A 23,138-nucleotide genomic window follows, 5' to 3' on the forward strand; every position below is an offset into this window, starting at 1 on the left:
CAACAGTGTTGTTCTGCACAGACAGAAACCAGCAGTAGCTTCTACGATCGATGTAAAGTCAGTAATTGCGAAGAATTATTTAGGGCGATGTTGTGTTCGCGTGTAGTATTGACAACTGTCTTAAATTGTCTGCGTAAGGATATAAAGCAGGATTTTCCTAGAACACATTTCGTTAGATTATTTAGTGTAAACGAAGAAGGATACTCAATTTTGAAAGTTGTTGAAATTATAAGTACGAATTTTTTATACAATATATCTCTCAGGTTTCTCATTTTTTATACGATCTAGAGGTCCTGTTAAACGAATAGTTGCAATTTCAATATAAATAATAAGAGCGATGATAGCAATTACACTTATGACAGTATTTACAACCTCTAGGCGATTGTGCAAGACACACGACGAAGAAATCCTGCCGCGCGGGGTTAGCTGAGTGGTCTCAGGCGCTGCAGTCATGGACTGTGCGGCTGGTCCCGGCGGAGGTTCGAGTCCTCCCTCGGGCATAGGTGCGTGTGTTTGTCCTTAGGATAATTTAGGTTAAGTAGTGTGTAAGCTTAGGGACTGATGATCTTAGCAGTTAAGTCCCATAAGATTTCACACACATTTGAACATTTTTGAAGAAATCCCGTTACTGGAGCTTCCTGATAGTTTTTCCGTGTTTGATTACGGTAATAGGTGGTGTATAGGCAGATGCGTGGTGTACTGTGAGTTGATTTTCGCGAGTACGTGATGTAATGTAAGAATGATCCTCTGAGCTAGTCTATCAAGAACATTAAGAAGTTTTGGTCTTGCCCTAAATCAATAAGTGGTTCGGAATCATCAGTTCAATTAGTCAGTGATCACAGTGGCACCAAAACGGAGAACGTCAGAGATAATGAGGAAATACTGATTTCAGTGTTCCGAAATTGTTTGATTGCGGAAGATCGTAATACGGTCCCTCCTTTGAGTCACCGTACGAACTTCGAAACTGCTGACAGTGTGATCATTGATCACGGAATAGAAAATCAGCTGAAATCGCTTTGAAGTGGAAAGGCGACAGGACCAGATGAGATACCCGAAAGGTTCTACAAAAGATATGCGAAAGAACTTGCTCCCCTTTTAGCAGCACTTGATCGTAGATCACTGGAGCAACGAGGGGTACCTACCGACTGCAAAAAGGTGCAGATCATTTCTGTTTTCAGAAACGATCGTAGGACTTATGCACATAATTGCAGGCCTATATCGTTGCTATCAGTCTGTTGTAGAACTATGGAATGTGTTATATTCTGATATATTACGATGTTCTTGATGAACGAAAGTGTCCTCTACAAAAAAACAACATAGAGTCGGCAAGCAGAGATCTAGCAAAACTCAGCTCGCTCTGTTCCTCCGTGCGATTCACAGCGCAGTAGACATCTCCGAATGAGATGACCATAACTTTCCCAGCAGAAGCAACCACTTTTGCTTTTTTGGGGGTTGGTGATGATGGAGAATTCCACACTGAGCTTTGCTGTTTGCTCTCAGGATCAAAATTATGTAGCCAAGTTTCATTAGCAGTGATTGTATTTGAAAGACACTCCGGATCTTCCTCTAACATCAACTCTAACTGCATGCAGACCTGCACGCCAATGTCCTTCTGTTCGGGAATCAACAGTCTTGGAACCCATCGCGCACAAACACGTGTCACGTGTAATTTTTCTATCACCAGCTTGTGGTGGCACCCAATGAAATGTTCAGTATTTCAGAAAGTGATCTTAAGGTAATTCGTCGATCCCCTCTCACAATGACAGCAGCAGTGTTGATGTTTTCTTCCGTAAGAGCAGTAACTGGAGCACAAGGTGCACCTTCCTTTGAAATTGATTGTCTCCCGTTGATAAACATTTTAAATCACCTTAGAACTGTGCTGTAGGGAAGAACAGACTCTCCATAGGCCTCCTGTAACAATGCATAAGCCTCAGCTGAAGATTTGTTGAGACGAAAGCAGAACCTCAAAGCCGCATATTGTTCCTCGCGCGTTACCTTCATTGCAGCGAGCGGTAGGCGATACTGATCATACCTGATCGTGCCTGCCTCTCACAGGCAGGAACCAGGAGCTCCAACAATGAAACCACTACGGCGTGTTTGTTGCTCATTAAGCAAACAGAATATCATAAGATTAAATTTTAGTGTGAGAAATTATGAGCAAAAAAATTATGATCATTCTTTATTGAACAGCCTTCGTAATAATGAGTTGTCCCTAAGCCTGGAAGAGCTAAATACACTACTGGCCATTAAAATTGCTACAACACGAAGATTACGTGCTACAGACGCGAAATTTAAATGACAGGAAGAGGATGCTGTGATATGCAAATGATTAGCTTTTCAGAGCATTCACACAAGGTTGGCGCCGGTGGCGATACGTACAACGTGCTGATATGAGGAAAGTTTCCAACTGATTTCTCATACACAAACAGCGGTTGACAGGTATTGCCTGGTGAAACGTTGTTGCGATGTCTCGTGTAAGAAGGAGAAATGCGTACCATCACGTTTACGACTTTGATAAAGGTCGGATTGTAGCCTACCGCCATTGCGGTTTATCGTATCGCGACATTGCTGCTCGCGTTGGTCGAGATCCAATCACTGTTAGTAGAATATGGAATCGGTGGGTTCAGGATGGTAATACGGAACGCCGTGCTGGATCCCAATGGCCTCGTATCACTAGCAGTCGAGATGACAGGCATCTTATCCGCATGGCTGTAACGGGTCGTGTAGCCACGTCTCAATCCCTGAGTCAACAGATGATGACGTTTGCAAGACAACAACCATCTGCACGAACAGTTCGACGACGTTTGCAGCAGCGTGGACTATCAGCTCGGAGACCATGGCTGCGGTTACCCTTGACGCTGCATCACAGACAGGAGCTCCTGCGATGGTGTACTCAACGACGAACCTGGGTGCACGAATGGCAAAACGTCATTTTTTCGGATGAATCCAGGTTCTGTTTACAGTATCATGATGAACGCATCAGTGTTTGGCGACATCGCGGAGAACGCACATTGGAAGCGCGTATTCGTCATCGCCATACTGGCGTATCACCCGGCGTGATGGTATGGGGTGCCATTGATTACACGTCTCGGTCACCTCTTGTTCGCATTGACAGCACTTTGAACAGTGGACGTTACAGTTCAGATGTGTTACGACCCGTGGCTCTACCCTTCATTCGATCCCTGCGATACCCTACATTTCAGCAGGATAATGCACGACCGCATGTTGCAGGGCCTTTCCGGATACAGAAAGTGTTCGACTGATGCCCTGGCCAGCACATTCTCCAGATCTCTCACCAATTGAAAACGTCTGGTCAATGGTGGCCGAGCAACTGGCTCGTCACAATACGCCAGTCACTACCCTTGATGAACTGTGGTATCGTGTTGAAGCTGCATGGGCAGCTGTACCTGTAAACGCCATCCAAGCTCTGTCTGACTCAATGCCCAGGCGTATCAAGACCGTTATTACGGCCAGAGGTGGTTGTTCTGCGTACTGATTTCTCAGGATCTATGCACCCAAATTGCGTGAAAATGTAATCACATGTCAGTTCTAGTATAATACATTTGTCCCATGAATACCCGTTTACCATCTGCATTTCTTCTTGGTGTAGCAATTTTAATGGCCAGTAGTGTACTTTCATTGGATTGCTCTGCACTCGTAGAGCATACGGCACTCTGGGTATTTCATATGCAGACTTACGGAGCAATAAGGGGAGACCACCTTTCTTTTAAAGCAGCAAATCAAGGAACAGGTTTGCAGAATTATGGAATCATCTTAGATTTGAATCGATGTCATCAAGAAGATAATGTAAGGAAACTGATAAATTTTTCCTTGCTTCAGGAGTATGGTTCAAAAAATGGCTCTGAGCACTATGGGACTTAACATCTGTGTTCATCAGTCCCCTAGAACTTAGAACTACTTAAACCTAACTAACCTAAGGACATCACTCACATCCATGCCCGAGGCAGGATTCGAACCTGCGACCGTAGCGGTCGCGCTGTTCCAGACTGAACAGAAGTATGGAATCTACTTACTGATAATTACATTGCCTGTTACAAGCCAGGCGAGAACATGACTGTCGACGAACAACTGTATCCATGTAAGTGCACATGCCAGTTCATACAGTACAAGCCCAGTAAACCTGATAAGTAGGGATAAAATACTGCTTTCTATGTGAAGTTGACAACTGCTACATGCCGGCCGCGGTGGTCTAGCGGTTCTGGCACTGCAGTTCTATGTGAAGTTGACAACTGCTACATGCGTTCTGGCACTGCAGTCCGGAACCGCGGGACTGCTACGGTCGCAGGTTCGAATCCTGCCTCGGGCTTGGGTGTGTGTGATGTCCTTAGGTTATACAATGTAAGCTTTCACGGCCGGTATTGTCTTCACTTAAAACTTCCGGGCTCATAGGCCGTGGTCGAAGTATAAAACACTCTCCTGACGTTTCGTCTCCGACTGCGGGAGACATCCTCGGAGGTAAAGCGGCCTATCAGCCCGGAAGTTTTAAGTGAAGAGTCCTTAGGTTAGTTAGGTTTAAGTAGTTCTAAGTTCTAGGGGACTTATGACCTAAGATGTTGAGTCCCATAGTGCTCAGAGCCATTTGAACCATTTTGAACTGCTACATCGTGACTGGGCTCCCTTACCATGACACACATGAAACTTGTGATCCGAGCAGGGGTCTCAGTCACCAGGAGGCTATGAAGCTGGTGCAGCTATTCCTCAGCTGTGGTCGTAACACATGACTGAGAACTTCTTTACCTCTGTAAAACTGGCGGGAGAGCTGAGAAAAAAGAAACATGTTTAGTTGGCACTCTTTGGAAAAGACTCAAAGAGGTCCCTCCTGTGGCACGAAGTGGAGACGACGTCTCGTATGCAGCACACTTGTACAAGTCAGGTGACAATCTTCTCACAGTATACCAAGGTAAAAAGAAAGAAATATCCTTATTATGAGTAAGGCGCATGCTGGATGTGAGGTGAAAATACTGAAAAGAAACATCCAGAAAGTGTGAAGTTTTATTATGAAACTAAGGGTGGAGTCAATACAGTTGACCAAATGGCTAGATACTACACTGTCCGACCTGGAACCCATTGATGGTTACTTACCTCTAAGAACAGTTGACGCCAAGATTTTATCCTCAGAGCAGCAGATAAGCCTGCTGCCCCCTACAAACTGCAGAGAGGAGCTAATCTCGTGCAGGCACTCGATACCGGCGCTGTCCAATATGGAAATAGAAGGCGTTGTCACATTCAGGTTTCCTGCAAATAACAAAAGGGGAATAAAACATCAAATGTATGCTTCAAGTGCAACAAGTATGTGTACAAAAGATGCAAAGCAAACTCTCTTATCGAATGTCTGAAGTGTCCCAGCTTAGACAATTCTGTCAAATCTTTGCTCCTAAATATTTACGAACATTTGCAATTATAGACTGAGGTTGTTTGTTCTTATGTTTTAGTTCCTTGATTGCAATAAGCAAGAAAACACGCAGAGAATTTTAGTCACCTGATGAGTTTTAGAATCTTTCACATATCCTCAGTTCTCATCTTATTTGCTTGTAAAAGTAAAAATACTATTAGTACCACAAAAACTGATGTTTTGATTATGTTTCAATATTTTTCTAACGAAAGACATCGTAACATTACTTTACTTGCTTGTTTTAACGAAGACTGATGAAAGACTGTGGAACTTCTTCCGTAAAATTTGCTTTAAAAAAAGTTTATTTCTGAAAATTTATGTTTGACATTGCGCTATTAATTTCAGAGACGAAATTATCCTCTGGTTACCCTTCTGAATCTTACTGAACCTATTGTTAACATGACGACACTCAAAGCCCCACCCCAATAAGAATAAAACGGTCCTTCGCTACTGTGGGACAATAATGATCCACATTGTACTTCTAGTGTTCAAATGCCTTTGAGCACAATGGGACTTAACATCTGAGGTCATCAGTCCCCTAGACTTAGAACTACTTAAACCTAACTAACCTAAGGACATCACACACATACATGTCCGAGGCAGGATTCGAACCTGTGACCGCAGCAGCAGCGCGGTTCCGGACTGAAGCGCCTAGAACCACTCGGCCACAACGGCGGGCTCTTCCAGTGATAAGAAAGCTTTCGCTGAAGTATGCTGATGAGTCAAAACATTATGACAGTCTGCGTAATAGCATGTTTGTCCGTCTTTGGAACGCAATACATCACTGATTCCGCGTATCAGTGGTCCGTCCGCTTCTTGGTAGGTTTGTAGAGGTATGTGGCATTAGATGTCTACGGACAGATCATGTAATTCGCGTAAATAACAGGCCACCGATTTGCGTACGCGGTGAGGCGCCCGTGCAGGGTTCACTACGATTTACTTCAGGCCAATTTGCTCGTCGAGACATCAACGTGAGTAGCATGGTGCTGAGACACGGAAAGTCATACTGCTGAAAGATGGCAACGTCCTCGAGGAAGACATCAAGCGTGAAGGGACGCAGGTGGTTCGCAGCTGTCAGCATTTCTTCGATTACTACCACAGGTCCTACGCAAGCGCAGGGGAATGTCTCCCCTAGGCTAATACTGCTCCGACCAGCCTGCGTCCATGGCGCACTGCATGTTTCGAGCTGCCTTTCATCTCGATAAAGGCGTTTGTAGAGACGGTCAGCGACCTACTGTAGTAAAAAATGTGACTCACCTGAAGAGGCGACACGCTTCCACTGATCGACGGTCGAATCCCGAAAGTCCGGTGCCACTGCAGTCGTAATTGACGATGTCGTTGGATAGATATTTTAACACGTAGGGGTGGTCAGCTGCGGAACTCCCTGTTCAACAGCGTACGATGAACGGAGTGCTACGAAAGACTTGCTCGTGCACTAGCATTGTGCTGTTTTGACAGAAATGCCACAATCATCGCCCGCATCTCGTGGTCGTGCGGTAGCGTTCTCGCTTCCCACGCCCGGGTTCCCGGGTTCGATTCCCGGCGGGGTCAGGGATTTTCTCTGCCTCGTGATGGCTGGGTGTTGTGTGCTGTCCTTAGGTTAGTTAGGTATAAGTAGTTCGAAGTTCTAGGGGACTTATGACTACAGCAGTTGAGTCCCATAGTGCCCAGAGCCATTTGAACCATTTGAACCACAATCATCATCTGTCCTAGAATGAGATTTTCACTCTGCAGCGGAATGTGCGCTGATATGAAACTTCCTGGCAGATTAAAACTGTGTGCACGACCGAGACTCGAACTCGGGACCTTTGCCTTTCGCGGGCAAGTGCTCTACATTCTGGAAACATCCCCCAGGCTGTGGCTAAGCCATGTCTCCGCAATATCCTTTCTTTCAGGAGTGCTAGTTCTGCAAGGTTCGCAGGAGAGCTTCTGTAAAGTTTGGAAGGTAGGAGACGAGGTACTGGCAGAAGTAAAGCTGTGAGTACCGGACGTGAGTCGTGCTTCGGTAGCTCAGTTGGTAGAGCACTTGCCCGCGAAAGGCAAAGGTCCCGAGTTCGAGTCTCGGTCGGGCACACAGTTTTAATCTGCCAGGAAGTTTCATCACCTGTCCTACTTTACAGAGGAGACAATCCTTCGAACCCCACATTCTCTGAGGAGTCGTGGACGTCCAACCATTTAGAGCCAGTGGTAGTTTCACTGTCCTACCTTTTTCTGTAGACGCACACAACAGTAGCACATGAACATTCGACAAGATTCGCCGTTGATACTCGTTCACAGGCTCTGCGTAATAATGATACGCTCTTTGTCGAAGTCGCTTATCTCGATGGATTTCCCGATTTGCAGTCCGTACATTCGCTAGGGTGATCCCCCATCCGTGTCTGCTGTGCTTTCATACTTTTGTCATAGCGTCACGTGCCGCAACGCCACCAGACAGTATCCAGTTCTCGGTGGGCAGTGGTCATAATGTTTTGGCTTATCAGTGTACATTTATTTACAAGCATGCTACATTACAACAATTTCGGAGATTCCACAAAAAAGAAGAAAACAGGTTTTTGTCTGTGGAGCCGAAAACTTTGAGCCTTGCCACTATACACAGTATTTCCACGAGAAAGTTTGCAAGCTTGCCTTATTGTTCGCGCAGTGATTAAGGCAAGTATTACTGAGCTATACAATTTCGTTTAAGTAGCATGTCTAGAATATGTTATCATCACAATCATACCATCTTACTTCTGAAACTACTTTTAAGAATAGTTCGGAAGGAACTTTAGTTAGACCTGGCTGTAAGATCCGCAATAATGCTTTCTTAAGAAATCTTCAGCAAACGTTTCGTGAATCTACCGACTGCTCTGATGGAACACTTTTGTTTGTTCGCTATTCGCTCTGTAAAGTCTAGCTACATGACTCACTTCTCATGTTGGCGATTGCATTGGGTGCACGGCTGAAGAGAGCTGGCTGAAGTAAAAGCGCCTTTAACTTCTTTTGTCCAGGAGAGTAAGCGGCCACGGTAGACCACTGCAGAAGCAGCCAGCCGTAAAATTCCGGTCAAAGCTCTTCCTCCCTTCTCCTGCTGCCGCAGACATTTTGCAGTGTATGCCGGTATGTACCTAATCTGCACTGGCGGTACCGTTTTCCAATTCATTTTTTCGAAAGATGAAAGAGATTATCAAAAGTTTCGCTGTTATCCGTGTTACAATTGTCTGTCCTAATTTGTAAGCTGCAGAAATTAAAAACAAGAAGTAAAAAGAAACAACAACAAAATAACTCTGTCCCAAGAGCAATGTGACTTGGTAGCATTCGTAAACAACTTTTGCCCAAGAAATGTGTGGGAATTAAGATTACATACTGCATTAACAAATGTTACAATGGTACAAGACATTGTGTAAAAGAAACAGTGGAAGAATGGTCCACAAGGTCCTAGCAAACGTCATAAAACGGTACAAGGTGATATGCAATTATCCATGTGTACAATATACTTCATCACATGCAGATAAAGCGTACTTATGCAAAACAAGTTCACATATGGTCATGGCGGAACAACAGACGGCAAAGTTTTTAGTGAAAATGCTCATATGTAACTGATGAGGTGAAAAATTACCTTGCCAGACGGAAAGACCTACAGGACCTTCAGTGTGAAAGGTGAACAGTGTGACGTAGTAAGCGTCCTGTCAAATAAGCATTCAAATGAAGATCTCCAAATGGACTCGCGTTGTGTTCGACGCATGATCTGAGTGCGACTGCTGTCAGAGTTAAAACTTTAATACAGAAGCTTCAGCTACGACCATATCTCACCCAAGAACGCTGCACTATGCACTGATAGTGGCTGAAGGAGGACCTCTTTAAACCAATGACCCGTAACAACCTCCGGTGGTACGAAGCAATTACCTGAGACCAACATCCGGGAGTAAACCAAAGTGTAGCGACAGTTTTCATTAATCATATTCATTCCCACACATGATAAGGAGCTACGGCTATCATTGACTGAGAGTAATGGAATATTTTCACTATAACTACCTTGACCAAATTTTACGCAACTGACATCCCGTTATATAAATTGAAGGTGGAGGGAGGAGAAAGGAAAGGGAGGATCTATTGATGTCAGCTGCATCGGGAAAATATGTGCTGGATCTGGATTCGAACACAGGATCTCTTGCTCACTAGGCATTGCGTTAACCCCAACGTCATCAGGAGACAGTGCTTATCGCAATTGCGCAGACTGTCTCGGTACGCCTCCAGGCCGATCCAAGTCCCCACCTAGTGCCGCATGTCGGCAGTCCCCTCCAGGTCCTCCACGCTTTGAGATTCCCGCAGGAGGTCGAACGTATCTCTGCGTCCACACTGAAAGTGGTGAATTCGCCTCTAGGCAAATCAGTTATGTGAATGCCTGAAAGAACAGGCACTACACATTCACAAAATTCGTAGCACGTAGTTTCTGAACTGTGGCATGATGTACCGATCACGCTTGTGGCGAGTATGTGATCGTTGCATTTGGTCAATAGGTGGCATCTTCGGCGGTTGTCACCAGTGGGCAGGCGGAAGTTGCTTGGGTATAGACGCGCGCAAGCGCTAGTGGAGAGCTCTGCTGACAGTACTCTTAGAGCGGTAGTACGCGGTAGTGCTTTGGTCTGTAAGCAGTGTGAGAGCGGTGTTCTCGGCAGGAACGTTCAGTTGTGTTTCCGGGTTCAGCGAAGTACAGGAGAGGGCAGCGCAACGTGGAGTACAGTTGATAGCCGACAGTAAGCAACAGGGCTCAGTTACCTGTCAAGTGGCGTGAATTCTTCGAGAGGGGTCTCTAGCCAGGGGCGCAACAGACAGATGTACCTCTACAATGGCGTGCCTCGGGAGGAGCCGTTGGAGAAAGGCACACATTTGGGCCGTATGTTCAAACTTGCACTCTTACTCGATCCTACTTCTTATGCAGCTTGCCTCGAGCGGGCTGTGTCTAGTAAAGGCAGAAAGTTCTTCCTCTTCGTTCTGAGGAGTCCATCAGTCTATATTATCCTGGTTTCCTATCTGACGCATAGTGGTTTATTAAGATTTCACTCAGAGTGTGCTGTAATCTAAGATGTATTTAGAATAATATTAAGTAATACTTGTTCCGCTCCCTTGTACATAGGGGAATGGTGCCACTGAAAGTTTCCTTTAAAAATATTTTTTCGTTTGATTTGACCTTGAACTTGTAGTGGCTTCCAGAATGAGATTTTCACTCTGCAGCGGAGTGTGCGCTGATATGAAACTTCCTGGCAGATTAAAACTGTGTGCCCGACCGAGACTCGAACTCGGGACCTTTGCCTTTCGCGGGCAAGTGCTCTACCAACTGAGCTACCGAAGCACGACTCACGCCCGGTACTCACAGCTTTACTTCTGCCAGTACCTCGTCTCCTACCTTCCAAACTTGGTTGGTTATTGGTAACTTTGCTGTTGTTCAGCTTTGGGGCCGGCCGGGGTGGCCGAGCGGTTCTAGGCGCTACATTCTGGAACCGCGCGACCGCTACGATCGCAGGTTCGAATCCTGCCTCGAGAATGGGTGTGTGTGATGTCCTTAGGTTGGTTAGGTTTAAGTAGTTCTAAGTTCTAGGGGACTGATTACTTCAGAAGTTAAATCCCATGGTGCTCAGAACTTTTCAGCTTTGGGTGATTATGTGCATCTTCGACTGTGAAAGGAACCAAATGTATCTGCCTGCGAGAATACAACATAAGTTTGTCCCTGTTTTGTAATTTTCTCAAAAAATGTGCATACTGATTAAATGCTGAAAGTAAAGGATTTAATTTCTCAAAGTGGTTCCCGTGCGTTAATAATTTTCGTAGCAAACTGATCCTGAAACGAAAATATCTTACCTCGTAATGTAACTGCTTCGAAACGCAGTGCCTGCTGCTCCCTGTGCGCTAGCTGCAAATTTCTAAATACAGTAGCTGAGAGCTTGTGCAATGCTCCAGACAAAGAGGAAACTATTTTATACACATCGTTGAGTCAAAGGCTCTTTAAATAAAAATGACTTGGATCGAGGATGTGGACAATGCTCTTAGTGGAAATAGTCCTTTAACAAACTGTTTTTAAATTATCTGACATTATTAACTACATGAAATTCATGTTCCAACTCTGAGTCTCACAAATGTTAGACAAATAACAGATCAACATTAAAAAATACCTTACAGTGAAAATTACACAATATTCAATGAAAAATCTGTTGTTCCCTGATATGGATGTCTCATTCACTAATGATTCTAAACTACGAGCCACTGCAGTGCCACTAATAAAGTTATTACCTTCATTCCAAATGTGTGTGAAATCTTATGGGACTTAACTGCTAAGGCCATCAGTCCCTAAGCTTACACACTACTTAACCTAAATTATCCTAAGGACAAACACACACACACCCATGCCCGAGGGAGGACTCGAACCTCCGCCGGGACCAGCCGCACAGTCTCTCACTGCAGCGCCCGAGACCGCTCAGCTAATCCCGCGCGGCACCTTCATTCTGCTTCATACTCTTTTCTAATCTCTTTACCTCTCATTTCAGTCTAAATCACTAGTAGAATCTTTCTCCTCTGTTTCACAATATTCGGACACACATCATTTTTCTCAGACACAGGTGCACTTACCTTTACGACTACATTACCACGAGTCCTCTGCAAGGCGTCTGCCTCACTACTCCTCCAACGATAGAACTGCCGCGCTCGTCGCTGCCAAGCAGTGACGACAAAACGAGCACATCTTCCAGCGACGCAGCAACTCTGACCAAAGACTGATCGAATAATCAGCAAATTCGTAACTGTCGCCTAACACTTGAGACATCCAAAGTATGTACAGATTCCTGAAATACAAATAACAAACTCCCATTCCTGAGATACAAATAACAAACTCCCAATAGACCTCTTTCAACATTTACTAACAGTTTCTGCGTAATTGTGACTTGAGTGACGGGCGAGTGCAGCTACAATTAAGTTATAGTAACGGTTAAACAATACTTCTCTGTTTATGAACCGTAAATTTCGTGAGCTGTTGGAAAATTATTTCAAGAAAATTATAAAGTTGATGGCCCATTCAGCTGGGACCGTAGTGTAGTAATTTAAAGGTTGTCTCGAAGTTTACTTTTGGCTGTTGAAGTTAGGAAGTGTTATTTTTATTGTGTGTGTTAACTGTGCTGCAGGTGGCTTGTTTATTGTATTGCAGAAGACTTGAAACTATTCGTGGTTACGTGGAGCCTGCGGTGTACGCTATAGAGAACAAAAGTGGTCGGTTGTGATCCCACTGCAACTGGCGCCTTCGCTTTGCGCACCAAAGCTTGCGTGGCCGTGACTTCTGCAGTTTTAATTGTCTGAGGAACTTACTTAAATAACTTCAGACATTAGTCGAATACATGCCACCTCGTGTTGCGGCACTTCTGCGTGCGCCGGCCGCGGTGTTCGAGCGGTTCTAGGCGCTTCAGTCCGGAACCGCGCGACTGCTACGGTCACAGGTTGGAATGCTGCCTCGGGCATGGATGTGTGTGATGTCCTTAGGTTAGTTATGTTTAAGTAGTTCTAAGCTCTAGGGGACTGATGACCTCAGATGTTAAGTACCATAGTGGTTCAAATGGTTCAAATGGCTCTGAGCACTATGGGACTCAACATCTTAGGTCATAAGTCCCCTAGAACTTAGAACTACTTAAACCTAACTAACCTAAGGACATCACACACACCCATGCCCGAGGCAGGATTCGAACCTGCGACCGTAGCAGTCCCGCGGTTCCAGACTGCAGCGCCAGAATCGCTAGACCACCGCGGCCGGCAGTACCATAATGCTCAGAGCCATTTGAACTTCTGCGTGCTCGCGGGGGCCTATACGATATTAGGCAGCTGTAACAGTTTCTTTGGCTCTTCATTGTACACTCCTGGAAATTGAAATAAGAACACCGTGAATTCATTGTCCCAGGAAGAAGAAACTTTATTGACACATTCCTGGGGTCAGATACATCACATGATCACACTGACAGAACCACAGGCACATAGACACAGGCAACAGAGCATGCACAATGTCGGCACTAGTACAGTGTATATCCACCTTTCGCAGCAATGCAGGCTGCTATTCTCCCATGGAGACGATCGTAGAGATGCTGGATGTAGTCCTGTGGAACGGCTTGCCATGCCATTTCCACCTGGCGCCTCAGTTGGACCAGCGTTCGTGCTGGACGTGCAGACCGCGTGAGACGACGATTCATCCAGTCCCAAACATGCTCAATGGGGGACAGATCCGGAGATCTTGCTGGCCAGGGTAGTTGACTTACACCTTCTAGAGCACGTTGGGTGGCACGGGATACATGCGGACGTGCATTGTCCTGTTGGAACAGCAAGTTCCCTTGCCGGTCTAGGAATGGTAGAACGATGGGTTCGATGACGGTTTGGATGTACCGTGCACTATTCAGTGTCCCCTCGACGATCACCAGTGGTGTACGGCCAGTGTAGGAGATCGCTCCCCACACCATAATGCCGGGTGTTGGCCCTGTGTGCCTCGGTCGTATGCAGTCCTGATTGTGGCGCTCACCTGCACGGCGCCAAACACGCATACGACCATCATTGGCACCAAGGCAGAAGCGACTCTCATCGCTGAAGCCGACACGTCTCCATTCGTCCCTCCATTCACGCCTGTCGCGACACCACTGGAGGCGGGCTGCACGATGTTGGGGCGTGAGCGGAAGACGGCCTAACGGTGTGCGGGACCGTAGCCCAGCTTCATGGAGACGGTTGCGAATGGTCCTCGCCGATACCCCAGGAGCAACAGTGTCCCTAATTTGCTGGGAAGTAGCGGTGCGGTCCCCTACGGCACTGCGTAGTATCCTACTGTCTTGGCGTGCATCCGTGCGTCGCTGCGGTCCGGTCCCAGGTCGACGGGCACGTGCACCTTCCGCCGACCACTGGCGACAACATCGATGTACTGTGGAGACCTCACGCCCCACGTGTTGAGCAATTCGGCGGTACGTCCACCCGGCCTCCCGCATGCCCACCATACGCCCTCGCTCAAAGTCCGTCAACTGCACATACGGTTCACGTCCACGCTGTCGCGGCATGCTACCAGTGTTAAAGACTGCGATGGAGCTCCGTATGCCACGGCAAACTGGCTGACACTGACGGCGGCGGTGCACAAATGCTGCGCAGCTAGCGCCATTCGACGGCCAACACCGCGGTTCCTGGTGTGTCCGCTGTGCCGTGCGTGTGATCATTGCTTGTACAGCCCTCTCGTAGTGTCCGGAGCAAGTATGGTGGGTCTGAGACACCGGTGTCAATGTGTTCTTTTTTCCATTTCCAGGAGTGTATATGCATTCTGTAAGGGTAAACACCTAGCTGAACGTCTTGCACATTTTCTAACTCCGAAGGAGTACGCGTTAGACCCTGATAGTGCGACCCTTCGTGATCACTGTGACATACCAGTTTTCGTTCGGTATTCACGGTGAAAGTTAACGGTTTGTTTTCAAGATTTATTGAACGTCGACGATGTTTATTTTGTGAAGTGTGCTACACACATATGATAGAAGGTTGATCTCTGCACCTCCCAGGCACTCATTATCTGTCGCTCTCCTGATGCACGCGTTGAGCCATTAGCAGCTAATATTTTTCCTGTCTTAATTGCTAACACAGTACCTTCAAATGAGCCTTACTCTCGATTGGACCTGCGACCTCGAGCTCAAGGAGTTCCTCGTTAGTGTAGGCTGCGCGCGGCGTGTCTTTGGCCGCGGCTGCGCTGGGCCGCGGTGCGCCAGACCGGAACGCTCTGCGGGCAGCGTCGTGTCGCGTCGGTGGGCTGCCGCCGGCCTTGACGCATTATAATGCCGGCTGGCTGCATTACAGCTTAGCCGGCCCACGCGTGCACCTGTGCCGCGGGCAAACACGGGTGCCCGGTGTTATCGCAGTTCACTTTCTTAGCAGAATAAGCTAGTGACCACTTTTGTGCTAACGGCCCAGAGGCAGAGGGTGGAGAGCCTGCTTATCGAAGAACTTCCAGTCAGTGGTATTTTACTCACCGTCGACGGAACAAAAGGTGGCAGGGCCGAATATGGTGGAGGCCGCACTGGAAGAAAAGTTCCGTGTTGTGCGGGTGAGACCGGTGATCGTATATACAGAGTGATTGAGCAGGAGTTACAAATCCTGTTTTATGCAACCCGCACTACGTCTGTAGCAGGTGCGGTTATCAAGTCAGGCAACTGTCAGATGATCGATATAAGTTCCCGCTCGGAGCTTTGGGGCGAATTTTAGCAAACAGAATCATGCTTCAAAAAATACAAGTGAGGATTAGCCGTGAGTTACACAGTAATTTTGGACAAGATATAGCTTACTTCTGCCATACTTATCCACGTTTCTCCAATATTCCTTCGTGTAGTTAGTAGTGTAGTCGTATAGGCTTTGGGTGTCTCAGTATGTTTTTTCCGGTAATCGTACATAATCTTTCAAAAGTGGTTCAGAAACGTTTCGTTTTGTGTATCATCATCAACAACGAAATTAACGGGACATATCAAAACGGAAAACGTGGATGTAACAGGTATAACCCAGTGGAAAGATTAATATATAGAATGATTCAGCAGCCCCTACCAATATCGTTTTATGCAAACCCACACGACCCAACAGTGTTGTTGCTCATTTCGATGGGGAGATGTTAAGCAAATTGTCACCCGCCAGGGTGGCTGAGAGCGGTAACAAGCTGCTTCCTGGATGTAGTCCTGTGGAACGGCTTGCCATGCCATTTCCACCTGGCGCCTCAGTTGGACCAGCGTTCGTGCTGGACGTGCAGACCGCGTGAGACGACGCTTCATCCAGTCCCAAACATGCTCAATGGGGGACAGATCCGGAGATCTTGCTGGCCAGGGTAGTTGACTTACACCTTCTAGAGCACGTTGGGTGGCACGGGATACATGCGGACGTGCATTGTCCTGTTGGAACAGCAAGTTCCCTTGCCGGTCTAGGAATGGTAGAACGATGGGTTCGATGACGGTTTGGATGTACCGTGCACTATTCAGTGTCCCCTCGAAGATCACCAGTGGTGTACGGCCAGTGTAGGAGATCGCTCCCCACACCATGATGCCAGGTGTTGGCCCTGTGTGCCTCGGTCGTATGCAGTCCTGATTGTGGCGCTCACCTGCACGGCGCCAAACACGCATACGACCATCATTGGCACCAAGGCAGAAGCGACTCTCATCGCTTCAGACGACACGTCTCCATTCGTCCCTCCATTCACGCCTGTCGCGACACCACTGGAGGCGGGCTGCACGATGTTGGGGCGTGAGCGGAAGACGGCCTAACGGTGTGCGGGACCGTAGCCCAGCTTTATGGAGACGGTTGCGAATGGTCCTCGCCGATACCCCAGGAGCAACAGTGTCCCTAATTTGCTGGGAAGTGGCGGTGCGGTCCCCTACGGCACTGCGTAGGATCCTACGGTCTTGGCGTGCATCCGTGCGTCGCTGCGGTCCGGTCCCAGGTCGACGGGCACGTGCACCTTCCGCCGACCACTGGCGACAACATCGATGTACTGTGGAGACCTCACGCCCCATGTGTTGAGCAATTCGGCGGTACGTCCACCCGGCCTCCCGCATGCCCACTATACGCCCTCGCTCAAAGTCCATCAACTGCACATACGGTTCACGTCCACGCTGTCGCGGCATGCTACCAGTGTTAAAGACTGCGATGGAGCTCCGTATGCCACGGCAAACTGGCTGACACTGACGGCGGCGGTGCACAAATGCTGCGCAGCTAGCGCCATTCGACGGCCAACACCGCGGTTCCTGGTGTGTCCGCTGTGCCGTGCGTGTGATCATTGCTTGTACAGCCCTCTCGCAGTGTCCGGAGCAAGTATGGTGGGTCTGACACACCGGTGTCAATGTGTTCTTTTTTCCATTTCCAGGAGTCTATATTAATCTTTTCATTGGACTGTATACAGGAAAACTGTTACTTACATGCTTCCCATTTTGATATCTACTGTTAAGCTGAATGACCCTGATGGCACAGTCATCAAGACCATAATAGGAAGAATGGGGGAAAAAATTATGTAGTCGCAAATCTTAGTGCTAAGACAACAAACTAAAATCCTGACCAGTAGGGTGTGATCGTGGTGGTGGTGTATTTAAAAGCTGCTTTTTTATGTTTTTCTTGAATAACACGAAATTCTTGTTTTCAAGCGAAAATATTTCCTAGTAAAATATTAAAGTACATTAAAGTTCCTTCAAAAAATGTCGTATTCATTGATTTCCTGGGACTAATAGCTTTCGAATTGCATTTGTTGGACAAGTGCTTTAGTGGTGTAAAATTAATGTTTATTGTTAAGTGAACTGGGCTAAGAACAAATATTATATATGATTGTACCATATCTAAGTACTCTAGAACAGTATTAGAGATAAATTGTATTCTGGGGTCTGATGGGATGGGGGGTTGTCGGGGGTGTGTAGGGGTAGACACATAAGGGTGGGCAGCTCTCGCTCTTTAGTAAGGTAACGGACAAGCGAGCCCGCGAGGCCCCACTCTCTCTCTCTCTACTCTAATAAGTCATAAGAAGCAACTACAGGGTGTGTCACAAATCTGTACCGAGTCTTTCACAGCTTGTCTTATGAATCACTGGCGACGCACTGTGCAGATACACTTGTGGAGGGGGGAAGTGGGGGGAAGGAGAGAGAAGATGTTTTATTTTCTACAATTTGTGTTAGAACATCTTGGAATATAGATATGAGATAGCAATACGACCAACGCAAGAAACGCATACATAAATCACTGCACAATGCTCGAATGGATGTTGATTCTTGTTCATACTGCACGGCACTTCTAGTAATCTTCCGGGAGAGGCGACTTACCCCATTACGATCGCTGCTATCTTCTGAGTTCACACAGAGACTATAACTCCTAAGCAGGTCCTGTCCAGTTCTTTTGGTTGAGTAGACAAAGTAACGTCACTGAGCTCGTGTAATTTTCATTTTATTACATGGGTATTTATTTGCAGTTGTTATGTGAACTTTTATGTAAAATGCGTTCCTCTAAACAATGGATGACTAGCGTTTAATTTGTAACTGTGATCTTCTCAAGAACCTGTGTAGTGTCGGTGGGATAGGGGTTGAATGGTAAATGTGTTATTTTGTTTCTGTCTGTTGGTATCGGTGTATTCTAAAGCTGTTTAACCGTGTTTCTGTCTCTTAGTACCGATTTAATGAATGACTAGGAATTTCTGCACTTCTGTCACCAGTTATTGTGTTACTGGTAGACAGCATAAATCCCTTTCATCCAGGAACCGCTGGCACTTGTAGAGTTAGCTGCACTGAGTGAAGCTGCTTACCACACAATCACAGTGCGCAACTATCTGGCAACGTGAGTTTAAATACGTGTGATGGAATGTGACTGAACACTTTCAAGTCTATAACAGTAATCAGTTGCAGTGCATTACTTGATGTATATTGAAGTGTATGAAGACTCATGTCATCTTGTCGACCTGCTTTTGTTGCAGAGGGAGCCAATTGAAGCCTTTGCACCACTTCAGACGTTGGGAGACCTGAGGCTGGGGTAATTCACTAGATATCCCCCAAGCTGTGAAAAGTATTGCAGCCGTTGGTAGTGGAGGGAATAAAATTAGCGTTGTTGAATACTTACTGACAGTATGTTACACTTGGAGCAGGCACTACAGTATGGCAGGCCGTTGACAGCTCCAGCCGACGGGCATTTTTTACATAATAGCTCACTTAACAACAGCAAATACTTGCTCAATAAACTGAAAATTTATCGCTTCTTGTTGTATCGTAAATTTTGATATCGTGAGCTGCCCTATTGAGCAGATAATGTTGCGCTTACTCCGTATTCTCTTCCACATTTTTTGGTACCTCCCTACTGTGTTATCCTATTTTGTAAATTGATTCAAGTTTGAGAGAATTTCCTGTCTGTTAATTTTATTTTTATTTATGTCAGTCATTAGAGCAAATAAATATCTGCAACAGCCGCACAGGGTAGGCAAGCGGTCTGAGGCGCCTTGCAACAGTTCGCGCTGCTGCCCCCGTCAGAGGTTCGAGTCCCCCATCGGGCATGGGTGTGTGTGTAAGAGTAAGGTAGTTTACATTAGATTAAGTGGTGTGTAAGCCTAGGGAACGACGACCTCAGCAGTTTGGTCCCATAGGAACTTACCACAAATTTCCAATTATCTGCAACTCTCAGTATTACTGTCCTACAACTTGTCCATGGTTAGTCGACACACTAATAACAAATACAACCTTACGTATACTACATCTGATGTCCTCACTGTGGCGGTGTTTTCATTATGTGCCGTGGCCAAACTCAACGATTAGATAAAAGAATGAGCATTGCACTCGCCTATTTTGTGTGATTAAATATTTGTTCCACAACGAGCATTGGACTTGAGTTCCCTGACGATAATCTGGATACACTCCGTCAAGTAGCTTTCACTCTCTCCACTCACGCCCATTTTAAGCAATTACAGATGGCAGTGTGGGCACACAACACCAACGTCTTTACTGTGTGAATTATCTAGCGTGAAGCGAAGACTATACAGAGTGAATACTACGTAGAAGGAAAACTTTATGAGGTTATTCCTGACTGGAAAGGGAACAAGAAAGTTTATATGAACATTGTCCAGAAACAGACACTGAGGCCGTCGTGAAGGAGTCAGTACTGGTATTACACAGTTTTAACTCATTCTTTAACTAATATTTGCCAAAGCACAAAGGTGTGCTGAAGAAACAATCATTAACTGTGTGTGCAAGGATATGCACAGATTGCAGGAATTTTGATGCTGCAGTTTGGTTAGAAGAGAGACATTTAAGTAGTAGGGGCCATGAAGAACTAAAGAAATTCTGCAAGTTGTATAAAGGGATATCGCTAAGTGTGATACATGAAGATAATGAGGAACAGAAGCCATGTTTCCCTCAAGATTATGTGAAACAGTTTATTCGGTATATCCACATGTACCTCCATGGTACACATAAGTGATTTGAGAATTTACCAGGTAAGGTTATCTTGGTGCGAAGTGTCCCTAAGGGTTAGAAATAGCTTCAGATCTGTCATAAATGCCAGAAATACAAAGACTTCCAGCCTTATGGCAGAGTTTGTGGAGTTTACAGCAGAGAAAGTGATTACACAACAAGGACAGAAGAGCTGGTAAAATAAGTTATGTAGAAAGGAGCTGAGGAAAGGAATAAAAGACACAACAATGAGCTGAAAGAGATAAAGTTGGACATTGGGGACCTGACATTGGTTGGAACTGAAGAAAATTACGATCCAAAGTTCATTTGGACATACATGCATGCATGTGCAAAAGAATTTTGCATAGGAAATCGGAATAACAAAGGCACTGCAATAACGTGTTTATCCGCCAACACCGGGCAAGCGACATTCAAGCAAAAAGAATCTCACCTGTACGGGAATATACAGTACATAATGGATGTACGATTACAAGTTGTAGAAGCGTGGTTGACAACATATGGAAGTTTTGGTCTGGCCGAGATAAGCGGGAAATCCGGATTCGAGTCACGGTCACGGTTCGGGCCAAATTTTCATTATCGTCATTCCATTCTACAGCTGATGGTAGTCCATATTCGCAATTGCGAACACATTTCGTGTATGACCTAGAAAAAGCCCAAATCGATGTGATAGATATTCAACAAGGAAACATGTACAGAGACAATATATGCAAGTGAAATGTTAGGTCAGCGAATGAAGTCCCACAGAAACCAGGAACAAAGTGGATTGAGGATAGAAAGAATCTCCCTGTAGAAAAAAATGGGAGAATCATGGAAGATCAGAAAGAATGGTCTAATGAGGCAGAATGTTTTGCGTGATCCTACAGGGTCTCGACGCAAATAGTAATAATAATAATATATACGAGGGCTATCTATTAAGTATAGACGTTTTGAAATAAGAAATTAATGCAAACGAAAAAATCAATTTTATTATATATATTTTAAAGGTACACCTGAATTTCATTTCACATAATCGCAATTCAAATTAAGGCACTGATCATACGTGGCACAAGTTTTTAAATATCGTCTCTGCAGAATTCTGCGATTTCGCGTCAGTATCAGAGCGCTGTGTAGTGAGCCATGTCTTCATTGCTGCGAATAAGTAGTAGTCGCTCGGCGCCAAATCCAGGCCGTATGGTGGACGATCAAACACCGTCCACCCAAAATTACACAGGAGCTCTCCGGTAAGACTGATCGTGTGCGGACATGCGTTCTCGTGAAAGAAAAAAGGTTATACGCTAAGGTTTTCCCGAAACCTGTTTTGTATTGCCCGCCATAACTTTTTCAGTCTTTGACAATACTCCTCTGAGTTAACTGTTGGGCAACGTTCAAGGAAGTCAGCGAGAATCACTCTCTTGGAGTGCTAAAATACAGTAGCCACGATGTTACTCGCAGATAGTGTTTGCAAACACGTCCTTGGTTTCTTGGGAGAATTTGTGTGTACCTATACCATCGACTGCCTTTTCGTCTCACATTTTACACGTTTCACCCAAGTCTCGTCCCTAGTTACAATCGATAACTTTGTTACCACTTTTCTCGTAGTCTTCGAGGAAGGTCAGTGGGGCTACTAGTCTGTTTCTTTTGTGGCCTTCCGTTAGCATTTAGGAAACCCACCAAGAAGAGAATTTGTGTTAACCAAGCTTCTCAGCCACAATTTCGTACACCAAAATCCCTGAAATTTGGCGAAAATGTTGTGAAAGTTCCGTAATAGCGAAACGACGATTTTCACGAATTTTGTCACTTATTGCCATCACCAGTTCGTCCGTTACACACTCCTGGAAATTGAAATAAGAACACCGTGAATTCATTGTCCCAGGAAAGGGAAACTTTATTGACACATTCCTGGGGTCAGATACATCACATGATCACACTGACAGAACCACAGGCACATAGACACAGGCAACAGAGCATGCACAATGTCGGCACTAGTACAGTGTATATCCACCTTTCGCAGCAATGCAGGCTGCTATTCTCCCATGGAGACGATCGTAGAGATGCTGGATGTAGTCCTGTGGAACGGCTTGCCATGCCATTTCCACCTGGCGCCTCAGTTGGACCAGCGTTCGTGCTGGACGTGCAGACCGCGTGAGACGACGCTTCATCCAGTCCCAAACATGCTCAATGGGGGACAGATCCGGAGATCTAGCTGGCCAGGGTAGTTGACTTACACCTTCTAGAGCACGTTGGGTGGCACGGGATACATGCGGACGTGCATTGTCCTGTTGGAACAGCAAGTTCCCTTGCCGGTCTAGGAATGGTAGAACGATGGGTTCGATGACGGTTTGGATGTACCGTGCACTATTCAGTGTCCCCTCGACGATCACCAGTGGTGTACGGCCAGTGTAGGAGATCTCTCCCCACACCATGATGCCGGGTGTTGGCCCTGTGTGCCTCGGTCGTATGCAGTCCTGATTGTGGCGCTCAACTGCACGGCGCCAAACACGCATACGACCATCATTGGCACCAAGGCAGAAGCGACTCTCATCGCTGAAGACGACACGTCTCCATTCGTCCCTCCATTCACGCCTGTCGCGACACCACTGGAGGCGGGCTGCACGATGTTGGGGCGTGAGCGGAAGACGGCCTAACGGTGTGCGGGACCGTAGCCCAGCTTCATGGAGACGGTTGCGAATGGTCCTCGCCGATACCCCAGGAGCAACAGTGTCCCTAATTTGCTGGGAAGTGGCGGTGCGGTCCCCTACGGCACTGCGTAGGATCCTACGGTCTTGGCGTGCATCCGTGCGTCGCTGCGGTCC

Source organism: Schistocerca cancellata, chromosome 3 (assembly GCF_023864275.1).
Source record: "Schistocerca cancellata isolate TAMUIC-IGC-003103 chromosome 3, iqSchCanc2.1, whole genome shotgun sequence".
NCBI classification, from domain to species: domain Eukaryota; kingdom Metazoa; phylum Arthropoda; class Insecta; order Orthoptera; family Acrididae; genus Schistocerca; species Schistocerca cancellata.